This window comes from Macaca mulatta, chromosome 15 (assembly GCF_049350105.2).
Source record: "Macaca mulatta isolate MMU2019108-1 chromosome 15, T2T-MMU8v2.0, whole genome shotgun sequence".
Taxonomy (NCBI): Eukaryota; Metazoa; Chordata; class Mammalia; order Primates; family Cercopithecidae; genus Macaca; species Macaca mulatta.
In genome coordinates this window covers 117,830,866-117,847,879 of record NC_133420.1, presented here as the reverse complement: position 1 = coordinate 117,847,879, position 17,014 = coordinate 117,830,866, and the positions used below count along the sequence as shown (strand labels likewise).

The following is a 17,014-nucleotide window of genomic DNA, read 5'->3' as shown; positions in this document are numbered from 1 at the left end:
GAGTAATGAACTTCAAGTTGGGAGACTGGATTCTGGTCCAGGTATTACCACAGCCTCATTGTGTATTCCTGGAACATCACTTGACTTTTCTGTATCTCTGTTCTGTCAGATTACATGAACATTAGCTGCAGCTCCAGCTCAAAGTTTGAGAATGTTAATAAAACACCTCCAGAGCATCTACAACTTATTGAGACATTATGTTCACTTGGAGTTTTAGAATTAGAAAAAAGCAGCTGGGCGCGGTGGCTCACGCTTGTAATGCCAGCACTTTGGGAGGCCAAGGAGGGCGATTCGAGACCAGCCTGGCCAACATGGTGTAAACCCCGTCTCTACTAAAAATACAAAAAATTAGCCGGGCATGGTGGCACATGCCTGTAATCCTGACTACTCAGGAGGCTGAGACAGAAGAATTGGTTTGAACCCAGGAGGCAGAGATTGCAGACAGCAGAGATCGCACCACTGTACTCTAACCTGGGTGACAGAGCGAGACTCTGTCACAAAAAAAAAAAAAAAAAAAAGAAGAAAAAAGCTAGGAGAATGTTTTAGTCAAATGAAGCTATGTATCTAAGATCCCCATTAAAATATAACTTTGCATATTAATTTTTTGTAAAGTTTGAAATTAACTTTGAATCATTCAAAATAGCAATCTAAATATTCACTGATGAATGAATGAATTAAGAAAATGTGGTATCTACATACAATGGAACATTACTCAGCCTTAAAAAAAAGAAGGCAATTCTGCCATTTGTGACAACCTGAATGAACCTGGAGGACATTATGATAAGTGAAATAAGCCAGACACAGAAGACAAATATCTCATGACCTCACTTACATGATGAATCTTAAGAGTCAAACCCACAGAAGCAGAGGGAGAACTGTAGTTGCCAGGCGCTGCAGGGAGGGATTAATAGGAAAGAATTAGCCAAAGGTTACAAAGCTTCAGTTATACAAGAAGAATAAGTCCTAGACATCTACTGGATAGCATAGCGTCTACCATTAGAAATGCTGTGTTGACCGTTAGAAATGCTGTGTTGTACACTTCAACTACTTGCTGAGGGCAGATCTTATGTTAAGTGCTCTTATGACAAAAGAATACAAATAATAATAATAAAGAGGGCAGGAGGAAACTTTTGTAGGTAATTAATAGGTTTATGGCATAGCTTGTGGTGATGGTTTTCACAAGTGTAACTTCTCTCCAAACTCATCAAGTTGTACAGATTAAATATGTACAGCTCCTTGTATGTCTGTCATTTCTTTGTAGTTTAAAAAATTTTAAAAAATTAACTTTGTTGACTTGATGCTGAAGTACACTTTTGTTATAACATGTTTAAAAATTATTAATATGGGATAAGTGCACAGTGTCATGTTCCATATGACTAACTCCAAAAATCTAAATTCCCAGAGCATATGTGCCTGTGAAACAGCCCAAAATATCAATTGCTGTAAGACCTGTGCTGTCCTAAATACCTGTAGGTGTCTGAATTACAGGAATCCTGCAATCGTGACACAGCACACGTTTATGCTCTGTTCAGTGAAGGGTGGCAGGAGAGTGTCTGCGGGTCATCTGATAGCCGTCCTTTCTTTGCCCTGCGCATTTTTGATAATTTCCCAGGACATCTCATCTGAGCCATTAGGGTACAAACATTTCCCAGGAGCTCTTTCATTCTTATACATCAAATAGCAGAGATGAAATGTAAAGTTGGAGTAAAAAGCAGATTGGCATGATTGTAGGATAGAATAGGGGCCCTCTGACAACTCTTTTCAATAAGAAGACAATGGGGTGAACTCTGGCAAGACCGCCCCACCCGCCCCACAGTGAAAAGCTGCACGTTGAAAACATGCTGGTGAGATAATTTTATTCGTCACCACCATCTCAGTACCATGATCCATCATCAAAGAAGTCATGATGGTGTTGATAAGAGCTACTGCAATAACCCCACCTTGCATTTCCAAGGGGCCCATTTCTGAGCTGCTATTGTGCTATTTCTCCCCCCATTTAATGACACAGATGTCTACATCCAAACGCACCTGTGTTTAGAAACATAAGGTTCATTATGAGAACAGAGCCCTGAGCCCCTCCTGACCATTCCTCAGGCAGGAACAATGGCCACATACATATAGCCGTAGAGCCAGCCAGCCCCGGAATTAACTTCCTCGATGGCAGATGTGTTTTTGGACTTCAAAATTCTAAACCAGTAAGAGCAAATTACAGGATTAAGGGATTTAATTCTTATTACATGAGGAATGCATGCACATTGATTCTTTTCTGCTAGCGATGGGTAAACAATGGTTTTCATTTAAAACACAAATATCTCATTTAAGAGAAAGGAGGGGGAGGGCAGAGAATAGAATGTGTAGGTGATTCTCAAAGGGTTGAAGGAGCTGAGGGGGCATATCTGTCAGGGGTCTGGTTTCTTACAAAGTGAGAGTGAATTTCTTTCCATTTCTTAAGCATTTAGTTCAAGAGTTAAGCAAACATCTTTTTGGCATCTAATCTGTATCAGGCACTGGGGCCATTCTTGGAGAATTTTTAGTACAGCGAAGAAGAAATATTGCTTCCTCATCCATTTTGCTCATCTCCCTCAGCTGCCCTTAGCTTATTCTGTAGCATCAGTCTTCAGGATGGTTGTTTGTGTTACCAGGAAATGTGAATAATTTTGGCGAGACAGTTTCCAACACAATTCCTTTGCAAGTACAGAGGACTCAGAAACCAGGCAGAGGCCGTCGTGAACGGTAGGGTATGTATTCCGGGGTACTTGGGCTCAAGGTCAGTGCTTCCTCATCAATTCAATAAATGTTTACTGAGTGCCTGCTAGATAGAAGGACCTGCCTGTATTCTAGGAAGGCAGACAGACAGTCTGCAAGTAAATAATACACAGAGTATCTGATAGTTGTAAGTGTGGTGAAGAGAATACAACTGGGTGATGTGACCAGGTGAATGGGAGACTCATTTAGCTAGGATGGTCTAGGAGGGCTTCTTTGAGGAAATAACATTTAAACTGAAAACTGATTGACGAAAAGGAGCCAGACACGCAAAGAGGAAAAGGGAAAGGGATTCCAGGTAAGGAGAATTGATTATGCAAAGGCCCTAAGAGAGGAACCCACTTGGCCTCTGCATGACGTAGAAAGAAGGTCAGTGCAGCCAGGATCAGAGCTGGTGTTAGAGAGATGACAAGATCTTACAGAGCCTTGTAGGCCCTGGTGCAGAATTTAGATTTTAATTTATTTTGGTGTTTCTCAAACTTTAGTGTTTGTTAAAACACAGACCAATGGAACAGGATAGAGAATGCAGAAATAAGGCGCACACTTACAACTATCTGATCTATGACAAAGCTGACAAAAACAAGTGGTGGGGAAAGGACTTCCTATTCCATGAACGGTACTGGGATAACTGGCTAGCCATATGCATAAGATTGAAATTGGACCCCTTCCTTACATCATGTACAAAAATTAACTTAAGATGGATTAAAGAGTTAAATGTAAAACCGAGAACTATAAAAACCCTGGAAGACAACCTAGGCAATATCCTTCTGGACATAGGAACAGGCAGAGATTTCATGACAAAGATGACAGAAGCAATCACAATAAAACCAAAAATTGACAAATGGGATCTGATTAAAGAGCTTCTGCACAACAAAGGAAACTATCAACAGAGTAACAGACAACCTAGAGAATGGGAGAAAATGCCAACTATGCAGCTGACAAAGGTTCAATATCCAGCATCTATAAGGAACTTAAATTTACAAGGAAAAAAGCCCTCGTTACAAGGACATGAATAGACACTTTTCAAAAGAAGATACACACACAGCCAACAAGCATATGAAAGAAACTCAACATTACTGATCATTAGAGAAATGCAAATCAAAACCACAATGAGATACCATCTCTTGCCAGTCAATGGCTATTATTAAAATGGCAAAAAATAACATGCTAGCTAGGTTTTGGAGAAAAAAGAATGCTTATACACTCTTGGTGACAGTGTAAATTACTTCAACCATTGTAGAAGATAGTGTGACAATTCCTCAAAAACCTAAAAACAGAAATACCATTTGAACCAGTAATCCATTACTGGATATATACCCAAAGGAAAGTAAATTGCTCTATCATAAAGATGACCCATGCACACGCATGTTCACTGCAGCATTATTCGCGATAGAAAAGACATGGAATCAATCTAAATGCCCATCAATGGTAGACTGAAAAAAGAAAATGTGGTACATATACACCATGGAATACTATGCAGCCATGAAAAAGAATGGGGTCGTGTTCTTTGCAAGAACATAAATGAAGCTACAGGCCATTATCCTTAGCAAACTGATGCAGGAACAGAAAACCAAAGCATGTTCTCCCTTATAAGTGAGAACTAGATGACGAGAACACATTAACACAACAGAGAGGCCTATTGGAAGGTGGAGGGTGGGAGGAGGGAGAGGATAAGGAAAAATAACTAGTGTATACTAGGCTTAATACCTGGGTGACAAAATACTCTGTAAAACAGACCCCCGTGACACAAGTTTACCTATATAACAAACCTGCACATACACCCCTGAACTTAAAATAAAAATTAGATTTAAAAAACCCAACACCACAGATTGCTGGGCCCATCTCTAGAGATTCTTTAGTGGGTCTGAAGTGGGCCCTAAGAATTTGCATTTCTCCAAGCTGCCATGTGATTCAGATGATGCTTGCTCACAAACTACTTTAGAAACCAACAAAAAAACTTTATTGAGAAATAATGTACATATCATACAATTTACCTATTTTAAAGTGTAGAATTTAGTTTTAGTATATTGATGGATATGTGCAATTGTTACCACAGTTAATTTTAGAATATTTTCACCCTGCAAAGAGAAACCCTTGACTCTGTAGCTACTTCCCTGCCCTGCTGCCACCCACCCCTCCCCAGCTCTGTGCAATTACTCATGTACTTTCTATTTCTATAATAAAAATGCCTCTATATAAAATGCCTGTGCTGGGCATTTTGTATAAATGGAGTTATACAATATGTGGGCTTTTGTGACTGGCTTTTTTCATTTAGCATAATGTCAAGATTCATCCATGTTGTAGCATGTGTCAGAACTTTCTTCCTTTTATGGACAAATAACCTATAATCTTCCATGATATGGATATACCACATTTTATTTATTCATTTGTTAATTTATAGACATTTTGGTTGTTTCCATCTTCACTGACCATACTTTGGTTGACACGCATCTAGAAGCAGTTGGAGGACACTCACACGAATTTACATATTTAAAAAACCACTCAGCTTGCCATGTGGAAAATGAGCTGCAGAGAGACGGGAGTGGCCACAGGGATGCTGGTTGGTAGGTTACTGCCCTGTCAAAGCAAGAGACCATTGTGGTCTAAACCAGTGTGGGTGATAATGTTAAAGAGAGATGGAGGTGCAATCAGCAGGGTTTATTGATGGATGAAATACGAGGTAGTGAGAAATCAACATAGTGCTGGGTTCTGGACTTAAACAACTGGGCAAAGCACAGTGTTATTAACTCAAATGAGAAGACTATTATTATTATTATTATTTTTTAAGATTTCTGGGGCACTGTTTTGTCCTCAATGTGACCATTAAGAGGGTGTCAGTCCAAATAAATGTTTCCCAACAATAAAGAACACTTTTTGATGAATGACTACTCATTCTATTTTTTTCCTAATACACCACTCAACCAGTTGTGCATGTTGCTATATTGTGTTTGTCGTATTATTTGAAAATATTCAATTCTGCTATAGAAAACAAATGGGATAGATGCAAATCATAGATGTATAGGCAAGTAGCTTATGAGGAATATACAGATTCATGACGTGTTAGATACAGATATGTTAGTAACCTGGGAGACATGTTATGCATGGACAGAAACAGTCTATGTGCACTACACAAAGAAACAAAGGGAAGTAGGGTGTGCTGTTAACTTTAGGTGTCAGTTTGGCTGGATTAAGGGATACCTAGCGGGGTAATTAAGCATTTCCTTTGGGTGTGTCTGTGAAGTGTATTCAGAGGTGATTGTGAGTCCGTGGACTGAGTAGGGAAGACCCACTCTCATTGTGGGCAGGTGCCATCTAATTGGCTAGGAGCATGGATATAACAAAAAGGCATGGAAAAGGTGAATTCTTTCTTATTCTCCTGGAGTGGAGACACCCTTCTCTTGTCCTTAAATATCAGAACTCCAGGCCTTTGGGCTCCAGGACTTGCTCCAGCATCCTCCCTCAGCCCCATCTCAGCTTCTCAGGCCTTCCCTGTCACACTGAAAATTATACATTATCTTGCTGCTTCTGAGGCTTTTGGAGTTGAACTTCTTAGCCTTTATAATCAGGTGAGCCAATTTCCCTAATAAATATCTTATCTATCTATCTATCTATCTATCTATCTATCTATCTATCTATCATCTATCAGTCATGTATCTATCTAATCTATTCATCCATCCATCCATCTACTTATCCTATTGGTTCTGTCTCTCTGAAGATCCCAGACTAATACATAGGGCAATAGAAACCAAATATTCATGAGATATACGAGGCTCTGAATACTCATGACACCCTAAATATACATGAGTCACAGAGGCACTCAATATTCATGAAGCCTTACATCAGCTACCCATTAGTAACATCTATTCTGGCCCAACTTGTCCTCTCCCCAAAAAAGGCAGATACAATCTAAAGCTATTTATCAGGCTCACAGGCAAGCTACAGCTTGCATCCGTGCAATAGAGTGTGTATTGTTGGCTGTTACCTCTTTCATTCACTGGGCTTGCCGAAGCCTCACTCTTATGTTCTTAACATATGCCTGTCAGTGGGAAGGCTCAGGCAGCAAAGAGAAAGAGAGAGACGGGGCTGATCAATACTGCATGACTGAGGATTATAAGAGTGTATGTAGTCCTTCTACCCTTTGTGTGACTGGGGTAACTTCTTACCCATCTCTTTTCCTTTGCTTCTGACTAATGGTTTTAAATTGAGTCAATAAACTGTGTGACTCAAGGATATTAATTTGGTTTTGTCCAAATTGGTTGGACATTAATTTGTGTCCAAATTCGATTGGGCATTAACTTGTGAGTCTTTCTGTTCTGTGACCACTGGGGGTCTACTTGGAGGCCACCATCCAGATAAACTTCCTGTGTGATGTTACAGACTGTCACATATCAGAGAGCAAGAGAGGAAGAAGGCCACCTCCCTGAGATCCAGGGATGGAGATGACATGGGATTTGTTCTCAGTGCATCAATCTTGTGAGTCAGCCACACTAACTTTAAAGATTTCCTCTTTCACTCATATTTACCCAGCAATGTCCTTGTGTTTGAGGACTACTAATCTGAAATCTGATGAATATATAATATTCACCTGTATTGATTATCCCAAAAAAACACATCAGTGAACCACTTGCACAAAGAAGGTAGCTACAACACCAACAACGCAAATGTGGAGTGAATCTATTTCCTTAAGAATTAGCGTAACTGTGACAATTTGTAAGAAAATGCTGAACTCAGAAAAAAGCAAAAGCAAAACCAAAGTGAAACAAAACAACTGATAATCAAACCTGGTTGAAAGTAAATGTTCAAGGAAGACTTACTCAAGGAGGCTGAGGCAAGAGGATCTCTGGAGCCCAGAATATTGAGGCTGCAGTGAGCCACAGTCGTGCCACTGCACTCCAGCTTGAGTGACAGAGTGAACCCTTTCTCCAAAAAACAAAAAAAGAAAGAAAAAGAAAGACTTGTTCCTTACTAAGAATCAAAGTGCCAAAAGAGGAGAATAACATGAAGGGTTAGGACTAATTGCTCTCCTCTCTCTATTGTCACCCTTTGAACCTCTTCTTTGGAATGTATTGATAAAATTTTACAAAAATACAAGATTTGACGTTATTCCACATGTCCACAAAAACCTATAGAAAACCCAAACCAAAAGATTCACTGTAACAGATAAACACTAATAAAATGGTTAGAAAATAGTTCAGCAAAGGAGAGGAAGTCAGAGAATTCAAGAAAGAAAAAAACAAAACGTTATCCTAGTGATGAGAGGCTCTTGGCACTTACAATTTTCCATTTGAAATTTCATTCTCCCACTGTGGATTCTGAGAGCTGTCTAACCCTTTTGAACAGATTCTAGGTTGGAAAGCAAGGAAAAAAAGTTTTCCATTCAAAGTTTCCACCTTTCAAATCTATTTCCATTTCTTCATTTGGCACAGCCAATATTGGATCTGGGTCTTAGTTCCACGTCCATCTGGGGGAGTCATTTGGCCAAAATAAGATGGTTAGCAAATTTTTCCCAGATAATTTACATTACATATTATGTGGCAATTTTGTCCACGTTTAAGAAGTACATTTTCAAAGGGACTGGTAACATAAAGTCAAGTACTTATCAGTCATATTAATTTTTGCTGATGAAAACCTTCTACGTGCTTTTACATGTCATCTTGCTATGTTATCCTCAACACAACCCTGTTTAGAAGGTAAGATAGGATGATGTATCATGCCAGGAACTCTTATCTGAGAGATGCTTGAATAGTGCTTTCATCTAAGGGAAGAGCATGCCTTCCTTACTCATATCTTTCTGCATGTTCTGCCAAACTTCATGAGCTGGGTACACAGATGACATCTAATGCAGTATAGGAGGGGCCATCAGTGCATCCACCTTAACTCATTCAGGGGTTCTGTCACTGCCATGTGTGAGTCCCAGCAGTAAGAGTGAATGATGCTGTCAAACAAGAGCCAATATTCAGGACGACTGACATTTCACCCTAACATCTAGAGTCTTGGTGGCTTCGCTGCAATTATGTTGAGAAATAATACGCCTCCCACCTCACAGATGGACACAAGCTTCTCTGCAGCTCATGCCAGATGATGGCCAGGACTCTCCTATCAAAATAAATGGATATCAAAATCACCTTCCAGGAGGAGCATGAGACATGGGACTACTAACAAGGAAGTGCAGGATGGTCAAGGATCTTCAGACAATCATTCTGGGAAGCTTGAGGTCATGGTTAGAGCTTAGAACGGGGACTTTGAGAATTAACTGCAAATCCTGCTCCATTACAGACAAGCTTTTGACTTTGGAAGAATCTCTGATTTCCTGATGAAAATGGAGAATCTGAGCCAGACAATTTCCAAATTCCTTTCCAATTTCATCTCAAAAAACAGAATCACTGAAAACTGAATTTGTTCTGCAATGTGCAGTTGACATAACAGGAATTGTTACTTCCTCAACAAAACATCATACTTCTACTTTTAAAATAGAATGGAATATAACCCCATTACCATGACAAAGACTGGTCATAGCCATCCTAACACAACCAGACTAGATGCAAGAACTGTTGCAGCAAGGAAGGAAGCCTAGGATCAAAAGAATTAACAGACGTTCTGACCTACAAATTCAGTGTGGAGGCTGCCACTGTGAGGAGGCGAATTAGCTGCTCTGGGCTTCAGTCTGAGGAGAACAACAGAGCCATTCTCTTGAGTGGAACATCAGGATCCCAGACAGGGGCAGTCATGCCAACGTAGCACAGAAAATCTCATTTGGATAGATGATTAATTTCATCCATGAGAGAGAAAAGAGATTCGGGGCGTTTGACTCCTGGGCATATTTGGGTGGAAGGAGACTGTATAGTGATAAATGAACAATTGCCAAACTTGTAACTAAAACATGCATTCTTTTTAATAGCTTCATGTATTGCTGAATCGGGTAGGGGAACCAGTGCTGATGGAAGCATATTTCTCATCCAAATGTATATAGTATCCTCTCTCACTTTTCAGTTTCTGCAAAGTCCCTTGGGAACCAGGCTTGGCATTGTGACTTGGGCTGGCTGCATTTGGCTGGGGAACAATTCTGGAACCAACACGCCAGTTGTCCAACACCTAGGGTGCTGTCAGCACTCTGAAGATAGCAACCCTAATCATATTTGTTTTGGCCTGTCAGCCTCAAGGGCAGATGGTTGTCGTGCTGACTGAGAGAAAGGTATTGTGACAGGAGCCAAAGCTAGCCAGTAAAGGACCTTGAGGCTTCCACACAAAATGACTATTTCTAGAAACTTTCTAGATATTTCTAGAAAATGAGGCAGCAATCCGAAGATCAAAAGTTTTCTCAAATTCATGGTGCAGCAGGACTCAGGTTTGAATGGAGGCCAATGGGAATGTGACGTAACGGGCTCCCTCTTGGGTAGAGGTAGCTTCACCACCCGGACCTTGGAAAATTTGATCCCATCCCCTCATATCACGTGAATTCATCTGGTCAATGTGGCTTTGGGGAACGGTCAACTTCTCTTGCATGAGTTAGGGGGAAAACCTTCATGAGGGGTCCACAGAGTGTCATAGATGACCCTGAAGTTGCTGGACTTATATAGGCTTTTCCTGAGAATTCAGTAGCTCCCAAGAGAAAGAGTGACCTGGGGTTCCACAGGGCCACAGTTCCTGACGGGAGCAGTTCTACTTTTCCACATTCTTGATGAGTTCCTCTTTGGAGGAATTACTCCTTGTTACGAGATGCAAATCCGAAAATATTTTGTTGGGCACCTATTTGGCACCCAGCACTATGGGGGGCACCAGGAGAAGACAGGATCCTCAAGGATCTCACCACCTACTCATGAACTTGAAATCCGATTAGGTGTTCACGTGCTACTCACATCATCCTACTATAACATAGGAATGTCAGTGGACCACTTAATAACACTCATAAATGAACATATTGCCATTTCTAGTAGTACTTGTATTTTCTAGCTTAGCTCCTAACCTTACATATATGAGTTTTCTAGGGCTGCCATACCTAATTTCCAGAAACTGTGTGCCTTAAAATAACAGAAAGGTATTATCCCACAGTTCTGGAGGCCAGAAGTCTGAAATCAAGGTGCTGGCAGGGTGCCACTTCCTCTGGATTATGAGGAAAGATTGTGACTCCTTCAGCATATGACAGCTGCCAACATGGGCTTTTGGCTCCATCACTCCAGTCTCTGTCTCTGTGGCCACATTGCTTCCTCCTCTTCTCCTACCTGTGTCTGTCTTGGGAAAATATATGTGATTGCATTTAGGGGTAATTCAGAATACCTTTTCTCATGATCTTTAATGTGATCGCATTGGCAAAGACCCTTTTTCCAAATGAGGTCCATTTAGATGTTCTAGGAATTAGGACCTGGACTTACTCTTTTGGAGACAACTATCTAGCCCACTTCATCTTATAATTTATAGTTTTCAAAGAGATCTCACATGCACCATTTTATTTTATCACCTTAATATATTTACAATCCTAGAGCTTGAAAAAAGTACTCCAACTTCGAAGCCTTTCCCAACTTTGATTTTAAAATACAATTTTCACAACTCTATGGCTCACCAGCCTTTTACTTGCCCTAAAAGACGGGAGACAGCCCAATTTATGCTGACCTTTGTCATCTACTTCCTCTCCACGTCGGTAAATACTTTCAGTTCTTTTTCATCTCCCTCTTCTCATTACAGCCCTTTATAACTGAGCAGAGTGGGACTAGTGCAGAGAAGCACAGGACACACAATTTAATGCTTGTTTCCTGCTATTAGCTGCCAAGCCGACTATGAAGTGTTTTTTGGCCTCTGGCCTCTAGCTCTTCTCAAGATCTGTTAATGAATATGTTAGCTTTCCATAGCTGCCACAAATGACCATAAATTTAGTGGCTTAAAATAATACAAATTTATTATTTTATAGTTCTGTCGGTCAGAAGTCTGACATGGGTCTCACTGGGCTAAAATCGAGGTTTCAGCGGGGCTACTTTCCTATCTGAAGGCCAATGTGGGGAGAATCCATGACCTTTTCCAACCTCTAGAGGCAGCCCACATTCCTCCATTGGCTTGTGGCCCCTCCCTGCAGTTTCAAAGCCAGTGACGTTGTATCTCATCTGGATAATCCAGACGAGCCCAGTCTAATCTGAAAGACTGGACGTTTACTCACATCCATAAAGTCCCCTGTGCCATGTAAGGTGACACATTCAGAAGCTCAGGGATTAGAGTGAGGGCCTTCACAATGGGTGAGCACCAGGTCAAGCTGACAGAGAGTGCAGTCTTATTTTTCCAGCACAGAGTTTAGCTAATACAGCTCAGCACGACACATCCGCTTGGGATACTTCACCTCTAGACCATTGAAAAATGGCCTCAGCCAAGGGCCAGGGCGGCGAGGACTGGCATCGGAAAGCCCACGACGAGAAAAAGGGCAAAGCCACCTTGAGCACTGGCTCTGGCTCATGGTGGTGTTTGCTTAGGTTCCCTCCCTTTCCTCCCACTTCTGTGCCTTTGTTTCCCTTTTCTTTCTTGCCTCCTCTTTCCTCTATCCTCTAAGCTGAAAGGTGCTGGGAAATATTTCCTGTGAAAGTTTGCCTATTTCTCGTCCTTGAGATACAAACTTCCCTCGGCCCAGCATGTCCTTAATGGATTCCTGCACTTACCCACAGTCCTCTGCCCAGGCAGGGCGAGGCAGGCGAACCTCGGCTTCTCCTTGCTCATCTCTCACCCTTTCATCATGTGGGCGAACAGAGGCTTCCTTAAGGGCCATGAAACATCCTAGAAGAACAGGCCATTGTGTGTTATCAATGGAGGCTTCAGAAACCTCTGGGTCAGGGTTTTTTTAAAAAAAAATTTTAATAGGGAGGTGGGGAGTTTCTGTCTCAATCAGACAATGAGGACATTATCTTTATTTAAGAGAGAGAGATTACAATCAAATCCGAAACACTCCTTACAGCTTTATCCTCCTCTTTGCTGTACGTTGAGCACTCACACTCTGTGGATCCCAAACAATGTAAAAGGGAAGGAAAAATAAAAGTGAAAAGTAAATTCCATTCCCACAAAGCAGATTTTACTTTTAAATATGTTCTTTATCTTCATTTTTCACACATACACACACACACGGAAATAATGCAGGTGAGTTTTTGATATAACTACGCTCTCAGAATACCTCTTATATGAAATTAATTATAGGAGTCGAGGCACCAGGGGAAAGGGAGAGGAAAACGGGAGACGGTGTACACGGCGTGCCCGCCATCTTGTTTGTGCCCCAGTTTCGCGCATGCGCCGTTCTCCAGGACTCACGCTTCCCGCTCTCCGCTTCCCTCCGCTGTGCCTGAGCCTCTGCATTGCCCGACTCCGCAGGAGCGCCAGGGCGGCTCCTGCTCTTCCTAGACTCCCTGCAAAGGCGTTTGCCGAAATGTCCACAGAAGGAGGATTTAGTGGTACTAGCAGCAGTGATGCCAGCAAAGCCTAAGTCCTTCTGGCCTCGGGTCATGGAAGAAGTCCGGAATTTAGCAGTGAAAGATTTCTGAGTGCACGAACTCCCACTGGCTCGTTATTAAGAAGATTATGAGCCGGGCGCGGTGGCTCAAGCCTGTAATCCCAGCACTCTGGGAGGCCGAGACGGGTGGATCACGAGGTCAGGGGATCGAGACCATCCTGGCTAACACGGTGAAACCCCGTCTCTACTAAAAAATACAAAAAACTAGCCGGGCGAGGTGGCAGGAGTCTGTAGTCCCAGCTACTCGGGAGGCTGAGGCAGGAGAATGGCGTGAACCCAGGAGGCGGAGCTTGAGGTGAGCTGAGATCGCGCCACTGCACTCCAGCCTGGGTGACAGAGCAAGACTCCGTCTCAAAAAAAAAAAAAAAAAAAAAAAAAAGATTATGAAACTGGATGAGGATGTGAAGATGATCAGTGCAGAGGCCCCTGTGCTCTTTGCCAGGGCGGCTCAGGTTTTTATCACGGAGTTGACTCTTCGAGCCTGGATTCACACACAGGATAACAAGTGCCAGACTCTACAGAGAAATGATATCCCCGTGGAATTTGATCAATTTGCTTTTCTCCTCCATATTGTTCCAAGAGATGAACTGAAACCTCCAAAGTGTCAGGAGGAGGTGCTGCAGTCTATAACTCCTGCTGAGCTAGTCCAGTACTATTTCACGCTGGCTCAGCAGCCCACCACCGTCCAAGTTCAGGGGCAGCAGTAAGAGCAGCCCACTGCCAGCTCCATGACCACCATCCGGCCTGGGCAGCTCATCATCGCACAGCCTCAGCAGGGCCAGACCACACCCGTGACAACACAGGTTGCAGAAGGTCAGCAGGTGCAGATTGTGCAGACCCAGCCACAGGGTCAAGCCCAATAGGCCCAGAGTGGCACTGGATGGTCCGTGCAGGTGATGCAGCAGATCCTCACTAACACAGGAGAGATCCAGCAGATCCCAGTGCAGCTGAAAGCTGGCCAACTGCAGTGTATCTGCTTAGCCCAGTCTGTATCAGGCACCCAGGTTCTGCAGGGATAGATCCAGACACTTGACACCAACTCTCAACCGATTACACAGACAGAGGTCCAGCGAAGACAGCAGTAGTTCAGCCAGTTCACAGGTGGACAGCAGCTCTACCAGATCCAGCAAGTAACCATACCTGCAGGCCAGGACCTGCCCAGCCCATGTTTATCCAGTCAGTCAACCAGCCCTCCGATGGGCAGGCCCCCCAGGTGACTGGCAACTGAGAGCCTGAGCTGGCAAGGCCAAGGACATCCAACACAATCGTTGCCATACAGCCCCAGGTCATGGGCACAGCCTCCCTCCCCAGAGGACCTGACTAACCTCAGTGCCTCCTGCAGGCTAGGGCGTTGGTGCACTAGGCCCCATGCCTGGGGGCCGAGATTCTCCACCAGAATGATGCAGTATTTTTTGTTTCCTTTTTTCTCCAAGGAATCAATATTTCAATATGTTGAGCTGTGTGTCCAATGCTATGAAATTAAAATATTAAATCACATATTTTTTGGCATTTTCTTGAAGAGTGTGGCTGAAGAAATATTTCTCCTTTTGTTTCTTACAGCCACTTCTTTTTAGGAGCAAATCTGCCCGTGGGTGTGCGATATTTCTTGACCCTTGGAACAGTTGCTGCCCCCAAGATTTGCCATGTTGTTGGCCGGGCGCGGTGGCTCAAGCCTGTAATCCCAGCACTTTGGGAGGCCAAGACGGGCGGATCACGAGGTCAGGAGATCGAGACCATCCTGGCTAACACGGTGAAACCCCGTCTCTACTAAAAAAATACAAAAAAACTAGCCGGGCGAGGTGGCGGGCGCCTGTAGTCCCAGCTACTCGGGAGGCTGAGGCAGGAGAATGGCGCAAACCCGGGAGGCGGAGCTTGCAGTGAGCTGAGATCCGGCCACTGCACTCCAGCCTGGGCTACAGAGCGAGACTCCATCTCAAAAAAAAAAAAAAAAAAAAAAAGATTTGCCATGTTGTTCTACCCTCAGATTGAATTAGGTAATATGTGTAGCTGCTTTTTCACTAGTGGTCCTCTCCCCATCCCTTACTCTTACCACGGAGCTCTGTGTATTTGCATCCAGAGGCCATGGAAACAGTCCTTGCATTTAAGAGACCGATTTATTCCCCATGGAGAGTGGGTGGGTTCATTGCCACACTCTTTTCTCCTAGGGACCCAGGAGTCTAGGACTTTAGGCATTTGCTGCCCACCTCCCCTTTATTTTTTAAATGCATTAAAAACTGTGCTAGTCCCCTTTCCATGGTCTTCAAACTGCATGAAATGCAATAAATCTATTTTAGATTAAAAAAAAAAAGAAATTAATGATAAGACCTTATCTTACTCAAAAGTTAGTCCTTAGATTTAACACAGTAAGAGTTGCAAAATAGACATATAGTTTCAGAAACATGCATGCAACTGACTGTTTTTGATTGTAAAATTTCTTATTTCCTTAATCATAGGAGTAGAAATGTGGATTTAGCTATCCTGTAGATAGCCACTGCAAAGGTGAATTTAGCCCACGGTTTAATGATTGGACTATATTCCTTTCTTTATTCATCTGAACATTTCAACCAGATGGAAGCACTGTGCTAGGTGTTGGGGACAAAATGATGACTAGGCCCATCCCGGCTTTGAGAGTTTCACAGTTAATAATTTCTAAATAATGAAGTAAAGACAAAGAAAGAGAAATCACAGGGCCCCATGAGAGAAAGAGAAGAACATAAAACTTACCTTGAATGTGAAGAAACTTCAGGAAGGAAGGGATATCCAAGCTGCATTTTAAAAATCAGCAGAATTTCCAGAAGGTGAACGGAGAGTAAGAGAGTGGGGGCTGAGAAGGTGAGCAAAAGGGAAGACGAAGAGGAAGAGCAAGAATGAGAGCGGCGGCATGACTTGAAAAGGACCTCAAAATGCTGGGTGTTCCTCAAGCACTGCATTAGAGCCCAGCCCGAGAGGGACGTGCGGGACTGTGTGCACATCAGGTTTGTTGTCTGTGTAGCATCTTCTCCCCCTTATTCTGGTAACGGCATCCTGGTTTTCTTTTCTTTTGTTTTCTTTTTTTTTTTTTTGAGACGGAGTCTCGCTCTGTCGCCCAGGCTGGAGTGCAGTGGCGCGATCTCAGCTCACTGCAAGCTCTGCCTCCCGGGTTTATGCCATTCTCCTGCCTCAGCCTCCCAAGTAGCTGGGACTACAGGCGCCCGCCACCTCGCATGGCTAGTTTTTTGTATTTTTAGTAGAGATGGGGTTTCACCGTGTTAGCCAGGATGGTCTCGATCTGCTGACCTCCTGATCTGCCCGTCTTGGCCTCCCAAAGTGCTGGGATTACAGGCTTGAGCCACCGCGCCCGGCGGCATCCTGGTTTTCTTTGGGGGGAATTACTCCTGCTCTAACTTGTTTATGGTTGGGGGTAGGGCTCTACCTAACTCAGGGCTTCAAAGATGAGCACATGACCCATGCCTGGCTGCTCAGAACATCGCATCATTTTTGATACTACTAATGGGTTCAAGAAGAGGCAAACACTCAATGGATTACATAGAATGAGTAACACTAGCTGTTGTGACAGTCTCTAAATCTCAGTGGCTGGTTTCCCCCTCACGAAAACAAACAAACCAAACATCATGCACACTCCTGATCAGGCGGCTCTCCAGTGTGGCTTCCTCCAAGTGGTGACTCAGGGATCTAGGCTCATTTCCTCTAATGGTGCTGTCACCTGCTGAATGTTCTATGCCCAGACAATGAGTGAAGAAGTGAATGTGGAGTGGGGTCCAGGTCTGGAGGAGATGG

The 17,014-nt window shown here is 43.1% G+C and overlaps 1 pseudogene; it reads left to right on the top strand.

The window, feature by feature from the left end:
• Positions 1-13,153: 13,153 nt before the first annotated feature.
• On the top strand, positions 13,154-14,465 carry LOC100423460 (nuclear transcription factor Y subunit gamma-like; annotated as a pseudogene).
• The last annotated feature ends 2,549 nt before the right edge of the window (positions 14,466-17,014 follow it).